This window comes from Protopterus annectens, chromosome 9.part0 (genome assembly GCF_019279795.1).
Source record: "Protopterus annectens isolate FY-2018-M chromosome 9.part0, PAN1.0, whole genome shotgun sequence".
Taxonomy (NCBI): domain Eukaryota; kingdom Metazoa; phylum Chordata; order Ceratodontiformes; family Protopteridae; genus Protopterus; species Protopterus annectens.
Genome location: NC_056743.1, coordinates 1336329327 through 1336350191, shown reverse-complemented (window position 1 = coordinate 1336350191; position 20865 = coordinate 1336329327).

Genomic DNA, 20865 nt, shown 5'->3' with positions numbered 1-20865 from the left:
TTAGATACAAACATACAGACACTTCTGGGGAAGGTTGGCACAGGTTCTCCAGCTGTGCCCCCTTTCTGCCCAGACTATAAGGTAGTACCGACTGCCACCAACCACTGTTAGCTGCTTTAAGGCCCTTCTCAAATAGTAAGTGTGACTGAGACTTGAAGGCTATTTAGGAGTGGTTGGTACAGTATCACCAAATACATGCAATGCACTCTAAGATCTTAAATTATCTCTACACAAAACAGCCAGAGTTGAAAGTTTAAAAGTATTTAATAATAAATAATAAGACACAAGACAAGACAATACTTCTTACTTCAACACAATGACATAAAAGAGTTCAAAAATCACAGGAAACTTTTAAAATAATATAGTAGGATAGTCTGACATAAATATAGAAAACAGCTAGACTAATCTTACTATTTCTATCTATCCCTAAGAGAAATACTGAAGTCTAAGATCCTACTTGCATACAGAGCAGAGGCAGAGTGCTGGTGAGTTGATGTGTTCAGGTTCAGACAAAATCCAAAATGCTTTAGTCTATCTCTCTGAGAAAGTCTTAAGTCATCATTCTTGACACTTCTCTGGTTGCCAGGCTACCAGAAACTCAAAATTTACATTTCTTAGCTTGGAGTTGGCCAGGAAGCCACAGAAATAAAAGACAGTATACATGTAAAATCTAGCAATTAACTCTGGTCTCAAAACAATAGAACAAATTTGCTGGTCCAGACATCCTGTCTCCAAGTCTTGAGATCAAACATCAAAGTCATAAAATGCTACACTTATCGGCTTTCTTCCAGCAGAGGGCACTGTGGTTACATTTTTGAAGCTCAGTACAACATATAGTTTAATCATAACATATAGTTCTCTTTACATTTGTAAACCAAGCCTGTGGATTATATTAATGTTTACAATGACATAGAATTATCTACAAAGATTCCAAGATGGCCGCCGACTAGTCTAGTCCTTACTCTCTGAGCTCCTCACAGCTATTTAACTTTTGGTTTTTTTTTACAACTTTACATCAACCTTTTTCCTCAAATTTTTATACTAAAAGATTTTATAAATCTTTTCACGATTTGGATTATTTTTTCTTCTGGAATTATTATCCTGGGATTTATTTTACCTCAGAACATTCTTGGTCTCTCTGCTGCTGGGACTCCTACTGCTCCAGTCTGTTCCTGGTTCCTGGTATCCTGTTGACTGCATTCCATTTCTGGGCATGGCTACAAAATCTGACTCCATGGAGACTCAGCCTACAAAGGCCAAATATACTTCAATGCTCTCTCCTGAAAAGATTCAGGTTCAAAAAGACTGAAATCATCTAGACAACCTACAGAAACTATTAATGTAAGTAATAAAGATTTAAATGGCTCAAATTTCCTTTTAGAAGAACTAAAAATAGCATTAAAACCAATCCAAAGTGCTATACAAAACTTTTCAGAACAGTTTGCTGACTTTAGTAAATCTTTAAAGCAAATAAACGATAGTATTGTTACTATTGAAAATAAAATCTTAGCTTTGGAAGTTAAAACAGACTTATTGGAAAGTGACTTTAAATCTAGAGATAAAACTATTTCAGATTTACAAGCTAAAATATTGGATCTGGAAGCCAGGAGTCAAGAAATAACATCATTATTCGTGGTTTACCTGAATCTTATGACAATAAAAACTTGTTATCTGTGACTAAAAATATCTTTGAAACACTGTTAAATTGTGAAGCTTCTTCAAAATCCATAATTGTAGAGAGAGCACACAGAGCACTGCGTACAAAGCAAGATTCTTCTACACCAAGGTTAATTTATACTAAGTTACTAAACTTTCAAGACACTTTCCAGATCCTAGAAACTGCTAAAGCAAAGAAACAATTCATATGGAAGTCTCACAAACTATCATTTTCCCAAGATCTTCCTGCACAGATCAAATTAAATAGACAAAAACTAGCCCCCTATTGTGCTGACTTGATAAAAAGAGGGATTAGATTTCGAATGGCATATCCTAATACCTTGTCTTTCACAGCTAATGACAAAAGATTTGTATGTTCAGATCCTAAAGATGCAAAAGACATTTTTCTTAAAACATTTAAAAAGCTTCCTGACACTGTATCTTAATATTCTACTGTTAAAGAACTACAATAAGGTTTGATCTTTTCTTTTCTTTAATCTGACAGTATTTGTGTTACATGATTTGTAATTCTGGTGTGACATAATTATATTACCTTAAGAACTTGTCATGTAATTTACACATGATGAATTTGGTGTGACAGTGTGCAGTGACAGGATATATGCTTGTTAGATTTGTGTGGATTAATAGAAGCATTTAAATTCCTGTATTTACTTTTTTCTTTCTCTCACATATGCTTGCTGTGTAAATAGATAATATGTTAATTTTACTACAAGCTTTGGAGTTACAGCCTTCTGTGTAAGCTAAATGATTTTTGGAGGGAAAAACATTCCATCTCAACATTCTAGCAAGAAAATCTTCCCCTCAGAGTTCCAGCTGATGCTCTGCATGAACATGCACACTACAGTCTCTCTGAGATGGATGGTGATGTCATCATTTGTGAGGAAAGAAGGACAGTTTCAAATACACAAGTCTGCTTGTTTTCAACAAGTATTCAATAGCACTAACTTTTAATAGATCTGGCTATTATTTAAAGTGTTTTCTTCATAAATGAAGGTTGCTTTTAAATTTAAACAGATTCATGTCACATAATATATTCAGTGACTTTTAGTGTGTCTGCATGACTTCAAAGCAAGCTGCTACTTTCATAAAGCAGAGTGAAAATGTTTCTGGAAACAAATGAACAGGTTAGTTTTATATATTAAAATTCTAAAGGATGTGTAAAGAAATGAACATATTTTCCTATTCAGAATATTTTTCATACAATATTTTATATTATACTGAAGTGTTTAATTTGACAAATGTTACAAAGTATACCTGTTCATATGAAAGTTTCATGTTCTTTCTATTCTCTGCTCTCTCTCTTCTCAGAGGCTGGATGTGATATTTATGATTAGTAGTTTATGTTTAAGAAAGCCTTTACTTATTTGAAAGGTTTGAAATAACTATCTTTAATATGATTAGCTGAATCTACATATATATATTTAAGCCCTTAGATTTACTGCATTTACCTTGCTTGTTTCTGTTTTAATTAGATGTTCAAAATGTTTACTTTAAAAGCCTTGTCTTTTCATGCTGTTTTGCTATGTTACATCTATGGCTTAGAAGAATAGTATGGCTACATAACCTAACAGAGTCATTAGTAAAATATTCAAAAGTAGATTTAAAATTATATGTATGCACATTGTTGTACATTCAGTCCAATATATATGATGCTGTTTAAGTTACTATTTAATAATATAATTATACTTTATTCATGTATATTAACTAGTGTTAAAACCTTACAGCTTATAATATTTCATTTTGAATAGTTCCTGTACTATTATTATCTAGTTAATAGATGCATCTCCAGACTGAATTGTTATTCATTTTGAGATATGGTTGCTTGGTAGTTGTTTTTTGCTTTATTTGAACTATAACTAAATACTCATTCTACAGGTATTAGTGCTTTTATCATACTAATGGTCATGTTGATTAATGAAATTATCACTAAAGTACTAAAGAAGGTTCAGTAGATAGTGCATGGCTATTATCTTTAGTTCAGTAATGCTATGCTTATTTACTTATATTATAATGTTACCAGTTGGTTTTGTTATACTTATATATGTTATCTTACATATCTTTCAGTTTTAATTGTATTACTTCTTATGATAGAGTGTTTTAGTTAAGCAGAGTGTGATTTATTTATTATTTACTTGTTTCTCTTTCTCTTGAAATACTTGAGGAAATACATTTAATCACTATAAATTTCAATTTAAGGATAGGAGCTTTAGATTAGTATTAGAAGTAGGGATTAAGCATGTTGGACGCCTTGAAATTAGTTAATTTTGTATATATTTTTAGTAGTATTACTCGGACTTTATGTTATGTTAGGCTTCCTTTGAGTAATTTGTATTCTAACTTGAGGTTATTATTATCTATAATTACAATGTTTTTTCATGTTCTTCTGCTCTTCCTTTATCACAGGGGATTGGTGGGTAGGCACTAGGGTTAGGATAAAGGTTATTATTATACATTTCATGGTTCTTAAAAACTTTTTCTTTTTTTTTCAACAAATGTTATTTGATGACTTGCTTGAATACTTAAAGACTGTTTTTTTTTATTTTTTTCTTCTTCTTTTAATGTTGTGTTGGATTTGCACCTTGAGTTCACTTTTATAGCATCAATAATGATTATACTTGTAGAATATGCCTGTTGACATAATTTTAGATTCTTGGAATGTTAGAGGCATTCAAGATAAAGCGAAAAAGTCACTATTATTTCATATGATCTTTAAATCACAGGCTAACATTTGTTTTATTCAAGAGACCCATATTTCACGTACTGATTGGAATAAAGAGTTAAAAAAAATGGATCAAAAAGATTATAGCTTCAGGTGACTCATCTAACTCCAGAGGTGTAGCTATAATCATTAAACAAAAATTCATTGGGAATATTATTGATGAGAAATTTGATGATGAGGGGAGGTGGTGCTTATTTACCGCTTCTATTGCTGGTTTGGACAAACCCTTATTAATTTTAAATCTATATGGCAACAACATTTGTTCATTTTAAAAATTTACAATATTCTTGCATCCTATAAGGATCATCATATTATAGTGGGTGGTGACTGGAATGCAGTTATAAACCCTGTAATTGATCGTTCCCGCTCCACTGTCACCTATAATCTTCAATCTACTCTGGCTCTAAATGATTTGATGACATAATATAATTTAATAGACCCCCTCCGCACTGTTAAAAATTTAAACAAGAATGATATATATACTTATTATTCTAAGTGCTATCATTCGTGGTCCAGATTAGACTTCTTTCTAATTTCAGATTATATTTCAAAATATATTGTGGACTTTACTACAGAACCCAGATTATTTTCGGATCACTCATGAATTTCACTAAAATTGAACATAAAACCCAATATCAAAAATAAAACTATGTTTAATAAGTGGACCTTAAATAATAACTTATTGTCAAATGAAGATATTTGCAAACAAGCTTCAGAAATCCTAAATGAAGTGGTGAATAGTCTTGAATCATCAGACATTCCTTATGACATACAATGGGCTGCATGTAAAGCAAGATTAAGAGGTTTATTTATTAGTAAAGCTGCTTTTTCAAAAACAATACTTTAAGAAAGAGGAATTCTTAAAATCAAGAATTTCTTCATTGGAAAATCATCTTAGTCTGAACTATGATGCTACTTTAGAAAACAAATTTTGATTGTCAGAAAGATTTAATTCTGCTTCACCAAAATAACCTCTCCTTAGCTGAACAAAAGCTACTTGCTTCATATTCAGAGTGGGCCCAGGTTCCATCTAAATTGTTAGCGAGAATTATTAAAGTTAACTTCAGAAATCCAAATATTACATCTTTATATTATAATAACAGATTATATAATACTGATGAAGAGATTATTCAACTTTTCACCTCTCTTTACACTGAGTTATATTCAGGTTCTTCTAATTCTGTTAAAGATAATCACTCAAAACTCTTTTTAGACTCTTTGCAGTTCCCTAAACTTAATGATAATCAGCAAAACTACTTTCTACCCCTATATCGGTACAAGAAATCTCGGATTCAATAGATAATCTTAAATTGGGTAAATCTCCGGGACCTGATGGTTTTACTCCAGAATTTTTCAAAACTTTCAAATTGGTAGTTCTTCCTTTCTATTTAAAGTTTACAATCATATAAGAGTTAATGATATCTCAGATATTCATTGGAACACATCCAAAACCATTCTAATTCTAAAAATAATAAAGATAAATCTGACCCAGTAAATTATAGACCCATTTCTTTAATTAACGTGGATATTAAGATTCTGTCATCTATTCTGGCTAACAGATTGAAACGGATTTTACCCTCAATTATCTCGTCAGATCAATCAGGTTTTATGTCTCAGAGACATGCTTGGGATAATACTCTATCTTTAGAGACTATACTTCATCTCATTAAGAAAAATCCAAACCCTATATATGCTTTGATTATAGATGCATCAAATGCCTTTGACAGAGTATGTTGGAACTTTCTATTTCAAACTATGTTATGTTTTAATATTCCCTTATTCTTTATAAATTTTTAAAAGTTTTATACAAGAATATGTTTACTAGACTATACATTAATGGTCAATTTTCTGCTCGATAAAGATCACTAAAGGAACAAGACAGGGTTGTCCATTGTCCCCTTTTCTTTTCAACATTTACTTAGAACCTTTGCTATTGTTTATTACTCAAAATACTTTTCATAACATCCCTAGAATTCTTAATACTAATATTCATTTCTCTGCTTTTATGGATGATTTAGTAATCTACTTTCAAACTCCATTATCTGATTACAGAAAAATAATGAATTCTATTGATTATTTTTCTTTGGTTTCCAACTATCTTTTAAATTCTACAAAAACTCATATTTTTCCCTTAAATCATTTAGCACACAAATCTTTTTGTTTCCAGATGATCATTTTCAGTTTACTTATAATATAAAATATTTAGGAATCAATTTAGAACACAATAATAAATCTTCCTTTCAAAATAATATTAATAAATTATGGAACTCTATATTGTCTGATATGGACAGATGGAAGCATCTAAACCTTTCATTTCTTTCAAGGGTGGCCATTATTAAAATGAATATTCTGCCTAAATTTCTTTACCAATTCTCATCATCTGATCAGATAATTTCAAAAATTTTTTGAGTCTGTAAATAAAGCTTTGGCAAAATTCATATGGTTCCCTAAATCTGTTAGAATTTCCTATTCTAGATTGGCATTTTCAAGGACAAGGGAGGTTTGGGTTTACCTAATCTTTATCTCTATTATTTGATTGTCTCATCCAATAAACTTCTTACTATCTCTAAATTCAATAACACTTCTTATCCAAATCACTCTTTATGGATAAAATTATGGTATAATTATGTCATTTCTAATAATTTAAATCCTGAAGCTATTCCCTTTATCTCTCTGGATAGTTTATTTATTAAAAATATATCTACAGTATTTAAACAAAAGATTAGAGATTTCCAAACCTTACTCAAAATGTGTAAACTAGAAAAGATCTCGCACCATGTTCAGCCAATTCATCTAAACCCAAATATATTATTGGACAATAAACTTTTGAACTTAACAAACTATCCTTTAATTAAAAATCTAAAAGTAGGAGATGTTTTGAAATATCTTGACTTGCCTTTATCTGACTGGCGTAAGTTATTGAAAGTAAACTGGAATTACTCACCAATTCTTACACAACTAAGAGCAATAATTAAAAACAAATTTGTATCTCTGGTCCCCATAGACTCACAATTATCAAAATACTTTCATCATCTGATAAAATGCTCTCAAACTCATATAAATTAATTAATTCTTTAATGATGGACCACAACTGTCTTTTATCTAATGTTTGGTTGAATTATAATTCCCAATTGTCAGAATCTCAGAAAGTCCTGGCTATTAGACACACTAAGGAATTTATCCCTTTTAAAAAATTAGCATACACACAATTAATGATTAATAATGATGCCTACTTTACCCCAATCAAATTAAACAAATTTAACCCAAATAAGTCCCCTTCATGTTCATGCTCTTCTCATCCCCAAGCAGAACTCCTTCATATTCTATGGTATTGTCATTTTTCTCACAGATTGTGGACATCTTTGAAAGTCAGACTGCAGAAAATGGGATATCAAAAATCCACGTTGACGTGGGAATTTGCTATTCTACATATTCCATTGATTCATCTTTCAAAAGTTGATATTCATGTTATCATTTTTATTTGCTCATTACTAAAACTTTATATAATACAAAATTGGATTGATCGTTCTAAATTAAAATGAGTTACTTTCCAGAAAATGGCTTTTAAATTTATTGATGCTCAAAGATACTTAGGTGGAAGTCCAAAAAAAAAGCTATTAGAAAGGTTGTGTTAGAAAAGGTTCTAAACATATTAAATAGTTAATGTTAAATATATTTTTTTTCCCCCTCAGGTTGCCTAACTTGTATATAGTGTACATATGGTGTATGTTTTATTTCTAAATAACTTATCAAAATCTCATGAAGGTTGTTATCACTAGATGAATTGTTATATGTTCATTTATGCCTTCTTGTTATGTATAATCTTTTAATTGTCTTGCTATTCATATAATTAATAAAAAAAATTTTGAGAAAAAAAAATAGAATTATCTACAAAATTCTATCTAGCTGGGCTGGCATCCTTTCAGTTTTTCACATACCTATATATACTTATATGTATGTGTATATATATATATATATATATATATATATATATATATATATATATATATATATGTATATACACATATATAATATATATATATATATATATATATATATATATATATATATATATGTATATATGTGTATGTATGTATGTGTGTGTATATGTATACACACACAGACACATATATCTTTGATTCTGTGGTCCTTCTTTTCTCCCTTCCCTGCTGCTCATTCCATATGATAATAGTTCTTTCTCTGTTCACCTATTAAAGTATTCATAGAACCAGATCTGCTCTGTGCTGACTGACTAGTAAATAGGGTTAGTTTATTGCTGTATAAGTTTGTCAGTTGTGCAGAATGTTGAATATATTGGTTGAATGATATGCTGCCTGTGCTCCCACCTGATGTCCCTGTCCACTTATGCCTGTGTTATCAGCTACTTTATGTTGGTTTATATTTGTAGTATTATAATTCATTCTTTTCCATTTAAGGATGCTACTGTATTAAGATTTCAGTATATATGAGTTTATTTATTTATTTATTTTATTGTATTTTGCTTTTGTTTACTGGGTATGCCTGAATAGATTTAGTCAAAAACTTTTCAGCTGAGAAGAAAGAATAGCTCCAACAAATTACAAACATTTTTTAAACAGACAGTAATATACATAAACAGATATTAAACATTAACAATTACATATAATTTGATAATTTAATTGCATTCATATGAAAGCAGAGGTGATTATTACAGTATAAAAGAAACTTGTGCATTAGCAGATGTTGAACTTTGATTATTTGGACAGGTGTATTAGTAAGTTTGTCAGAAGTAATATATTATGTGATTAGTGCTCAGAAAATCAGGGAAATGGAGGTGAGGGAAGGAACTAGATAGTGCAGAAAATGTTAATATTGTAGTTAGCAAGTGGGGTGCAAAGCAGGTTCAAAGACAATAATATAATGGCTTTCATAAAGCTTATATTAGAACTATAGAGGTGGAGGATGTGCAGTGCTGCAAAATAATGTATACTGCTGGGAGATGCTAGTAAAACTGTTCATGTATTGGTGATAACTGTTCATGTGGGGTGATAGGATTCCGAATGAACAGAAATGGATTGATTATATGGCAAGCTGAAGATAAAAATGGCATTTATCCCACAGATGTACAAGAGCAGAATCATTGATCTGATAGATTAAGTTTTAGTTGTGTTTTAAATGAGTTTACATTATGAGTTGATTTTAGTAGTAGTGGGATGTGGTTCCATAGTTTAACTCCACTATTTAAATACAGAGGGTCACCAGCAGTACAGATGCTTTTGTTATAATGATTGGTGAGATGTAAAGACACTGAGGCGTGTTTAAGAAAGTTAGTATCATTGCATAGGACTCATTACTGTGAGACTGTATTTTTATTTTTGTTCTAACTGCACATAACAGAGATGCATATGCATCTGAAAGCAATGCTTTTGCACTTACCATTCATTTTAGATGCATATGTGTCCCCATTACATGCAGCTAAGTCAGAAGTAAAAATGCTAGCTTGTAGGAATGATTGCTACACTACAGCACTAGCCCTTCTTGAATATCCCCATTATCCATGTTTAAATTGACATGTAGTAGTAAACTTGTAATTCTGGTTCATGACATGCTTGTCCTCTTGTTTACCCCCTATGACGAGATCTTAAGTACACTGATTTAATGACTTGACTGTTTCCATTCATGCCATTCAGTTGATTAACTCACCTTTATTTTTTTTAAAAACTGCAGAAGTTTACTTTTAATTTTAGTTTGAAATAGATATGTGCCATTTGGATGGGATTGGCTCCCAGCATCCCAAACAGGTCTCTGGCTGGGGTCTTTTCTAGGAAATAACAGTAGTGCTTGGGGTGGTCTTGATCTGTCCTAGCCTTGGACCTGCAGTTTCTTCCCTCCAGTTTACCTCAGCCCTTCCTGTTTTGCTCCTCTTTTCCTTTCACCATGGTTTACCATCTTATGCATTGCAGATAGTTCATTTGGGTTTTGTGGGGTGGGTTTGTTGGCTCTATGTTTAACTGTTGAATAATATTTCCATCGAATGGCTAAACATTGAACCCTAACCATCGAATGTTTATTCATTAAATTTTAATTTTTTCAACAGAGAAAGTAACTAATTAGCCAACACATACCCTGTCTCACAAAACACAGCATTTCAGACCTACCCGTGTGGGGGGGGTTGACCACCATACACCCCCTAATATATATATACCAATTCCAAGACTGCACTACAGTAGGGAAAAGGGCAGATGGGGAAGTGTTGGCCAACTAGTTACTTTCCTATTTGTTGAAATGAATGTTCGCTGAATGAATGTTCGATGGGTAGGGTTCAGTGTTTAGCCTTTCGATGGAAATGTTATTCAACAGTTAAAGATAGACCCAGGTTTGCTGTTTACAGCTGCCTTTAAGTTAGACTTAATTGTATTATGGTCTCAGTCCTCACAAGCAGATGGATGACTACCATCAAATATACATTTATTTATGTAAATGGTCTAAACACCAAGAAGGAAAGATCTAGCTGTAAGCATCTCCTTAAAGAATGTACAGAGTAAAATTTGGTTTGCAGAATAAAAATATCATAGTAGTACACAAGAAACTATTTACATGGAAAGATTGTCAAAATCAACGCTTTTTTCTGAAATAAGACGAGGCAGTTTTTTCCAAACATTTTAAGTTTTTAACAATAAACAGAAGACAAGCCAGTTGTCGAACAGCACAATTCATTAACCACTTCTATAAATGGATATTAGATACAGTCATTAATGATACAGAGGACAGATACAGTATTGTCAAAAGGAACTGTAACACTAATAGATTCTTACTGTGGTCCAGAGCAGACATTCAAAGAAAGATCTTCAAGATGGTCTTCAGGGAATGCAGTGTTCATTCCTAATATATGTAACTGATGTTAAGTTAAAATATTATGAAGAGATTGACCGTACACAAGTTTATTTGCAGTATTCTTAGTCTGATGAATCAGTTATTTCTGTCAATACCCAAGGCAGTGTAGCTTTAAATGACCAAAATAAAATGTACAGTTCAGTGTAGACTTTAGTTAAGAAATAGCTGGAGATAACAGATTTGGCAGTTAAACTCATAACTCAATTTCCATTAATTTCAGAGTTGTCTTTTCTAACTGTTGACAGAGATTCATGCTGGTGAGTTTCCCTTTTTATATTACAAGTGGAGATCTTTAGTGTGTGACTATTTTGATAAAATCTCAGATTTGTATTTTAATAACCACCAAGACACTAGTTCAGAAACAGTATTGGTAACAATTAAGGCCTTTGTGACTAGGGAAGGCCAAATATTAACTGCAATAAAATCAGTAGTTACAGTAACAAGGCAAATGTTATACTTGAGGTCATACAGGTACTACTTTTTACACTTATTGGTAAATATAAGGAAAATAAACTTGATTTTAGTGAATACTAATGGCAAACATTCGTAAATGCAACTAATGAACATGGGCTAAATAAAACTAGACATTTTAACCGTGTTTTAAAGAAAAATGTGTCAAGACTTTAACTATTTGCCTTTTCTTAACTTGTTTTCTAAAGACAAGTTTATGTATTTTACTTTTTTTGCACTTTTGTGGATTGACACACTTTATTTAGTATCCTTCATGTGTGCTTTTTGGTTGCAATTTTGAATAGCTATTACTAAATGATTGGCTGCTCACTTCATATAATTTTTACTGGGACTATTTATGTGCTGTTTTCACATATTGTTCCAGTCTAATGGGGTTTTGCATGAGTGAAACAAAAGTGCTCACTGGTTAATAAAGACATGTGACTTCTTTCAAGGGATAGGCTCATAGTGTTCCCTTTTTAGTCCTTGCTGCATTTTTTCTGCTTGGAAATATGATGAAGTGCAAAACAAATCTCTTAACTTTATATCCCTTAAATGTAAAACTTTGTATAAAGGCCTCGGTACACAAACCAGTGAAATCACTGCAGTATTAACAGACCTTTTAGACAGGACAAGCTGTAAATAGCTTATTAAATTAATGAATTCACTACCCAAGTGAATTAGCTCAGAACAACTGTAAGTATCATTGTAGAATACTGTAAGAAAAAAAAAATATTGACATCAACTTGGATTCTTTATTCAGTGAAGAAGCAGTCTTTCTGAAAATTCAAATTTCAGCTGATGAAATTAATTATTTTATTAACTATTTTAAGTATGGGTAAGTGCCTGACCATAACCGCTTTGATGTAGAACAACAACTTCCTGAATATTTAGGTCCATACCTAGTCATTTATTCATTATGCCTGCGTAAAGCTCCATGGCACCCTTCACTTCTTGAAGTACATACAAAGACCACCCATTCCCCTCTCCATACAGTGCTATATGTTGCAAACACTAAATCTAGAATTCTGGTGAAAATCGTAGCCCGTTACTTGGAATTTGGAGAAAATTAATTTAGTACTGAGCAAGTCTGTATCTCTGTAGGATATAATTTCTCAACCAAATTTGCACAGCATTGTACATTTTGGCCAAATATAGAAACTCAAATGGCCCATGGACACTGGTCACACTGGATGCAGAAAGGCCTTTGATTGGATCTTTTCTAATTTAGCAGTTATTAAGCTCACCTCTTAATTTATTAACTTGATAGGAAGCATTTATTCCACACCTGCTGTCAAAACTAGTGCTTATAGGTTTCTTTCAGCCCTTTCATCCAAAAGTCTGGTGGACATGAAGACTAACCACTATCTCCATTTCTCACTTTTTAAGTGTTTAAATGTTCTGTTATACTTGGGTGCTATATCAAGGTGTATGGTGAACTAAGTGCTGTAATGCATTTTGCCAGTCTATTGTTATTTAGGTTGTTGTTTCAACAATAAACTTTGTGAACTTTTATTTGTAACTACAGCCCAAATAAATTTAGTGTTTTTCCCCAGTGACGTCATGTCAGGCACGACTTCATAGACTTTACTGGACATGTGTCTGCACATGCACAGCAGGTGTACATTAAAGTCTTTGGACACACCCCACGTTTTTCCTGAGTTGATGTTTACTCCTCAGTGGCATTAGTGTGGGAAAATAAATGTTGAGGTCTTCTGTCTATTTTTTTTTTTCATTTTGGAATTAACAAAAAATATTCGTCATTAGAATGAAGATCCTAATCAGCGCTTCCTGCAGCACATGCAGTGGTGCAAATGTTAAGTCACCCAAGCGTGACAAAACACTTCAATGAAAGTCTAATAAGAATAAAGGAATTACAGAGTAATCCTATAATACTGGATTCATATTGAACTTTTTTGCTTACACAGTATTTACTCTTGCTTGACCCACCAGTTAATTCTATCATCAAGGGTCAGATTAACAAGGGTGCTGATGGAACTGCAGCTGCAGGCCCATCTGTCTGAATAAACTTTACAGATCTGGAAGCATACTTCATACCTGGGATGTGTATCAAATCAGCCTTCCACTCATTTCCTACACACCTTATCTTTGCTATTTTTTCCAGTAGCCCACTTTGCACAAACATCAGTCTCCTTGAAGTAATTTATTGAGCATTTTTGGTGCACCACTTTAAATTGCTGATATTGTCTTTAAATTGGCAGTCACCCTGCCATTAGGTGGTATTTGCCAAACTGTTCTCTTTTTCAATTCTTTTCCAGTAAAGTAGGCTATAAATGCTACATTCACAAAATGTGCCTTTCTATCCAAATTGCTGCTCTCCACAAACTCAGGCAGAACAGAGCAGTACTTTTGTTCAATTTTGTTTTAGAACATGGCAGATCCTACCACCTCAGAACTTTGTGAGTGAAAAGAGGCTGGCTGCATTTCTTTATTAAAGACACCAGTATATTAATTGTTACAGAATGTAAATGCTGAGAATATTTTTTTCGGTACACTGCAGACCACGCATGTATGTGCTCATTAATTTTTTAGAATATTTTCACAACTATAAAAAATATATCTTACGCATCAAAATGTTAATACTAATGTTAATAAAGTTGACATTCCCTACCAGCATCTGTACATACATTGCAAGTACCATGCACGTATGATATGTGCAGTAATAATAATGCTAACAATCATGTTTCCTAAAGCTGCATTAAAACCACAGTAGTGTTATGTGTTAGTTTACTTGAATGACATTTGTAACTGTGCCTTGTAAATACATTTGAATAACTGCAAATATCTTAAAATATTAACTATTAAAAAAAATTATTTTATGTGGGATCAGGCCAAATGCAGAAAGACAATATTTAAGGAAGAAGTATATTCAATTTCAAACCAATAGTAAAATAATCAACCCCTCACCAAATAGCATGTTTAACACCCACTTTATTAAAAGTATTGCTAATCTAACTACAAACTATGCAAAGCCACCTCCCTATTCCCCTGACCTCTCTTTTCAACCCTTTTCTAAAACACCTTTTATTCAAGGTACCGCTAACAACTCATATCTTTCCTGTATTTCGTCATTGTCCAATCACAAAATCTCAGACAACTCTCCACTCTTTTCCCTCAAACCTTTTCTACTGTCTTTATAAAAAAGAAAACTCTTATTTAAATTAAAACCCTACTCTACTTCCATAGATCAACTTCTATCTGAATACCTTAGACTTGCAGAAGAAGCCATAACCTACCCTATCAGTATTCATATTAATAGATCCATTCAAGAATCTTATGTCCCAAGCTTATGAAAGCCATCCCACTGCATAAAGGTGTTAATACTATTGACTTATTTGTCCTCTCTCTACATTTCTTAAAAATATGTACAGAAACAACTTCTTCATCATCTCCTTCAAAACCACCTTCTTACTCCACAACACAATTTTCAACCAGGCCATAGTACAACCCCTGCTTTATTATCCTGCACAGATAATGTCAACAAAACTAGAGACTCAGGCAGACTGGTCTCTGCAGTTTTCCTTAATCTATCCAAAACCTTCAACACTGTCTCACACCCCAAACACTTACATCAACTATCCATCCTTGGCCTTTCACATCCAACTCCGGCATGGTTCTCCAATTTCTTAGCTAATAGGCAACAATCAGTTAAATGGTAAGGTGCCCTCTCAACATACATAACTAACAACAATGACATTCTCCAAGGCTCCATTCTTGGTCCCCTTCTCTTTAATGAATCTATCAATAATCTTCACACTTCTTCCACTCAAGGGTCTCTAATTCAATATATAGGTGATTCCACCATCGTCTACTCTTTAAATTATCTGCCTCACCTGCAATCTATAACACAAAAAGCCTTCACTGCTATTGAGACTTGTCTGTCTAATGCCCAATGTTCACTTACCCCTAAGAAAACCAAGCTCTTGCTCTTTACTCACAAAACTCTTCCCTCTGAGAAAAAGAAATTAAAAATCTATTTCCTCAATAATACAGGAATAGAAGTAATCCCTTACACAAAACTACTTGGTGTGACAATAGATGACAGTCTCAAATTTTACCCTTGTATACAGAATAATATCAAAAGGTCAGACCACAAAATGGTCTTCTTTGAAGTAAAAATAAAACTTGGAACCCCAGCTAACCCTGGAATATTCAGGAACTACTCTAAGGCTAAGTTCCTATTAAGTGATAACATGGCAAAAATTCAAGCCCCCATAAATCCTGAGAACACTGCTGCCTATGCAGATCTGTTCACAGAAACTCTATATAAGCATGTTAATTGCTGCATAGAGATAGCTGTACCCACCAAGAAGAAATACAGAAATAACTCAAAAAAACAAGCCACCCTGGTGAAATCACAACATCAGCAGGCTGTATAACAGGAAGAAGAAAATCATGGCAAAAAATTAGAAGGTGCATTACCCAGCAGGATAAAAGCACTCTCATCAAACTAAACAAACTATTCAGAGGACAGATAAAGTCTACCAAAGCCAAATTTGAGGTAAATTTGGCCTCCCAGGCCAAGGACAACCACAAGGCATTCATTAGCTATGCCTGCAACCTCAAAGGCAATACACAATTGTGTGCAGAGCTCATTGTTAATGTAGGCACCTATACTGAGCCAGAAGACATAGCAAATCTACTGGCTGACAAATTCAGCTCCAATTGTACCCCTTTTTTCCCATCAACCTTCCTTCAGGAAATACCATCAAATATAGCTCCCCCTACTATCACTAGGGAACAGGTGTTTAATATTCCCTCTAAGGCCAAGAACACTGACAGTATCTCAGGATGCCATCTAAAGAGCATCAAACATGACCTATCATGCCCTCTGGAATTGCTATTTAACTGTAGCCTCAAAACAGGCTTCGTATCTCATGAAAGGAGAGCAGCAACAGTCATCCCTCTGCACAAAGGTGGGCTATCTACAGACCCTGGAAACTACAGACCTATAGGTCTGACTAGTCTGATATGCAAAGTCATGGAAAGAATTATCATTAAAATGATCAATAATGACATAGGAAACCTCCAGACACTGGACACAACCTTCTTTGATTTTGTCAAGGGCAGATCATGCCTGCTGAACCTAGTGGACTTCTTTGAGAAGGTCACAGAAGCAATGGATGAGGGAAGAATGGTTTATACTGCCTACCTTGACCTAGCCAATGCATTTGATACAATACCTAACTTGGGCATTGTTGACAAACTCAAGAGGTTAGGCACAAACCATTTTGTCACCTGGGATAGCCAGCTGTCTCACAGACAGGATGCAGGAAGTTAGAATTCTGGAGTCCACCTCTACGAAGAGGTCAGTAACAAGAGGAGTCCCTCAGGGATCAGTCCTTTTTGGCATTTGCTTCTCTGAAGTCAAGGCCAATGTCAATGGCTTCTGGGTGACTAAATTTGCAGATGATTGCAAATTAGGAGCTGTCATTGAATCCCCTACTGACACAAATGTTCTCCAGGGAGGACTAACACAAACCAATAACTGGTGTCAGAGCCATGGACTAAAGCTAAATGCTAACAGATGCATAATAGTATCCTTTGGGAAGTCATGCACCCCTTGTAATCATCACATTGACAACACGCCCCTAAGAGTTGACTCAGTAGTCAGGAATTTGGGGATACACATAGAGAGTAATCTAGCCTTTGACCATCATGTGTCTACAGTACTGAGGAAATCATTCTATGTTGTGCAACTTATAAACAAAGGTATGGCATCTAGGTCCAAGGAAGTCATTGTTTCAATGTATTTGTCATTCATCAGACCTATAATTGAGTAGAATGCGCCCTCTGATATGTACCTAACCAGGTATATCCAACAACTGGACCATCCACAGAGGTTCCTTACTAAAAGAATACAGGGTGTAAGTAACATGTCCTGTGCAGACTGCCTCAAGGCCCTATCCCTGTATTCTGTCTCCTACAGGATGTTGAGGGGAGATCTATACCTGGCATACAAGGCATTGTCAGACTCCACTTTGATGGACCCGTTGCATATCTGCAAAACAAACAGCACCAGAATTACCTGTTATAAAGACTTAAACATTGCCTCTGATATAAATAGGACCTGCTGGAGAGACAGTTATGCACCCCAGAGACTATACCTTCTCTGGAACAGGCTTCCTCCCCATCCATGTGAAACAGAGTTTCTCCCTAACCCAATTCAAGTATAAGTTGGACAACTGGATGGGGAACAGGAAATTCATCCCTGGATTGGAACCTGTTCACCTTCCATGCCCCTGCTTGTAAGTGTTACATCTCCCAAGCCCTTTCTTATACTTTTCAAGGGTATGAGAATTTGTCAGAGATTTGGGATGCATGGATCATATCTCTCAACCTCTTAGAGCAAGAAATGTGGACAAAGCCATAAGGAAAAGTGGGACAAAGGCCCAGAAATAGGGACATTTTTTAAATATTGTTCTTACAAACTTAGAAAGTGAATAGAATAACAGGTTTTGCAATTACATGAATTTTCTGAAGGGCATGAAGTCTGAAACTCAAATGTCTGTCATTATTTTTTAACTTTAATCTTTAATGATTTGCCAATAATTTGCCAGAAAACCACAACTTTATGAAAAACCTGGACATTCTGCAAAAACCTGTACAGTTGAGAGGTATGGGCCATGGATAGGTTTAAAAAGACCCTTATGTTCATTAGTCTAGTAAGCATCTATAAAAAAAGATATAAAAGATTTCTTAGTATTTCCACTGAAACCACACTAACCACAACATAACTTTTATCATCACAGTTATATGGTGCTCCAGTCTTTAGTAATTAGTAATCTTCAGTCCACACTACTGGTACACTAGAAACCTGCTTCAACAAAATTGCTAAGTTCCCAACCAGTTCTAATTGCAATTGTCAGCACTGTATCGCTTTCTAGTCCCTCAGATGGCCTGAGCTTCCACACCATCTTACTTACCTACAACTTATAACTACCCACAGTCTGGTACACAAACCAGCAACCTGTCCTGCCCTCTACTCTATCCCCCACAATTATCTCCCTAGCGGACCGCTATGTTCTGAGGATAAACAACTCTTCCTGGCCTATAAACCCAGTAAATCTCATGGTAAAAATCTTTACCCTTACTCTGTAGCAAAAAGCTGGAATTCTCTACCTCTTGCTAGTAGGTCTATCTCTAGCCTACCCTCCTTTAAACACAATCTAAGGGAACACTTTATTCAAAACCTGGTTCTGCTAATGTTCCATGCTGAACTTTCTCAAGATTCTTTATTACCTACCTTTATTTCTCTTCTCTTCTCTTCCAAATGCTAAACTTCTAGCCAGCACAATAACACTGCTTAGCCTAATTCTCAGGTTTGACTTTGATAAAAAACATTAAAGCAATACTTTACCCACCTAATTCCTTTCTCATTCTTTCATTCCCTCTATATTTGCCATATCTTACTTCCCCATGCCTTTCCTCGAACCTTGCTAGGCTCCCTTTTCACTGCTTTCTCTAGATCCATTAATCTTCCTTTCCTATCAGCTCAGTGTCTCTCTCCCTCCATGTGCACAGATTACATAAGTACTCAGCAGAATGTTGTCCTTCCGTGTATAAAATTCCATAGTTGTTTAGTGAAAATTGCCTTCATTTTTGGATTCTCGTATATTTTCTTTTTGATTTCTGTATTGTTTTTATTTGCTTTGCTTGTACATATGTATTTAGTTTGTTTACTTGCATGTTATTTACATATTTTTTGAATTTATTTACTTATATGTTATCTACTGTATTTTGAGCTTTTCTACTCCGGCCTCAATCGAAAACAGGTACTTTTTGACCCAATCAAACTTTCCCAGTAACAAATGTGAATAAATAAATACTATACCAGTCCAGATACTGGTTATTTTCAAGTGTGTTTGTGTGATGGAGAGATGGGTTTGGTCTGTTTCTGTACAATGCGGAATTAGCTGTAGATGATATCACCTATACTCAGCCAGAAGACATAGCAAATCTGCTGACCGACAAATTCAGCACAAATTTCACCTCCCCATCACCCCCAGTTCTCCCCTAAAAAATACCATCCACCACTCCACTGCCAATTATCACAAAAGAAGAGGCTGTCACCGTGCTCTCAAAAGCTAAAAACACGGCTTCAATGGGGCCTGACAGTACACCAGGTTACCTTTTAAACAGATCATATCAGGACTTATCAGGCCCATTATGATATCTATTTAACCACAGCCTCTGGACTGGCTTTCTCCTGATAGAGTGGAGGACAGCAACAGTCATACCTTTGCATAAAGTGGTACCATCTACTGACCCAGGATATTACAGACCCATACGTTTGATAAGTCTAATATGTAAGACCATGGAAAGAATAATCATGAACCTAATAAATAATGACATAGGAGACCTCCAAACACTGAACCCGACCCAGCTTAGCTTTGTCAAGGGCAGGTCATGCCTAATGAATCTAGTAGATTTTTTTGAGAAAGCCACTGAGGCCATGGATGATGGTAAAAGAGCACATACCGCCTACCTCAACCTGGCCAAGGCATTTGACACAATTTCCTTCTCAGGTATTATAAATAAACTCACAAAACTGGGCATAAATCACTATGTCACCAGATGGATAGCCCATTGGCTCATGGACAGGACGTGATTAAAGTGAGTGAATCCAGATCCAGCAAGAGGCCACTTACTAGTAGTGTGCCACAGGGCTCAGTACTGGGACCACTCCTGTGGTGAAGTGTAGGCAAATGTGGAAGGCCTCTGGATGACAAAGTTTGCCAATTACTGCAAGCTGGGGGCAATGAATGAATCCCCTAATGATATAGCTATCCTTCAGGAGGATCTAGATCAGACAAATGATTGGTGCCAGCACCATGGCCCAAAACTAAATGCAAAAAAATGGATTATCATACCCTTTGGGAAGTCAAATACACCTGTAAATTACAATATCAGTAGCACATCCCTTAGAGTAGACTCAGAAATGAGCGATCTAGGTACACAGATAGATAGCAGCCTGAACTGTGACAGCCATGTGTCCACAGTGATAAGGGAATCCTTTCATGTATCACAACTTTTAAGTAAAGGTATGGCATCCAGATCCAAGGAAATTATAGTCCTGCTGTACTCAGCCCTCATTAGACCAATAACTGAGTACAGTGTGCTAT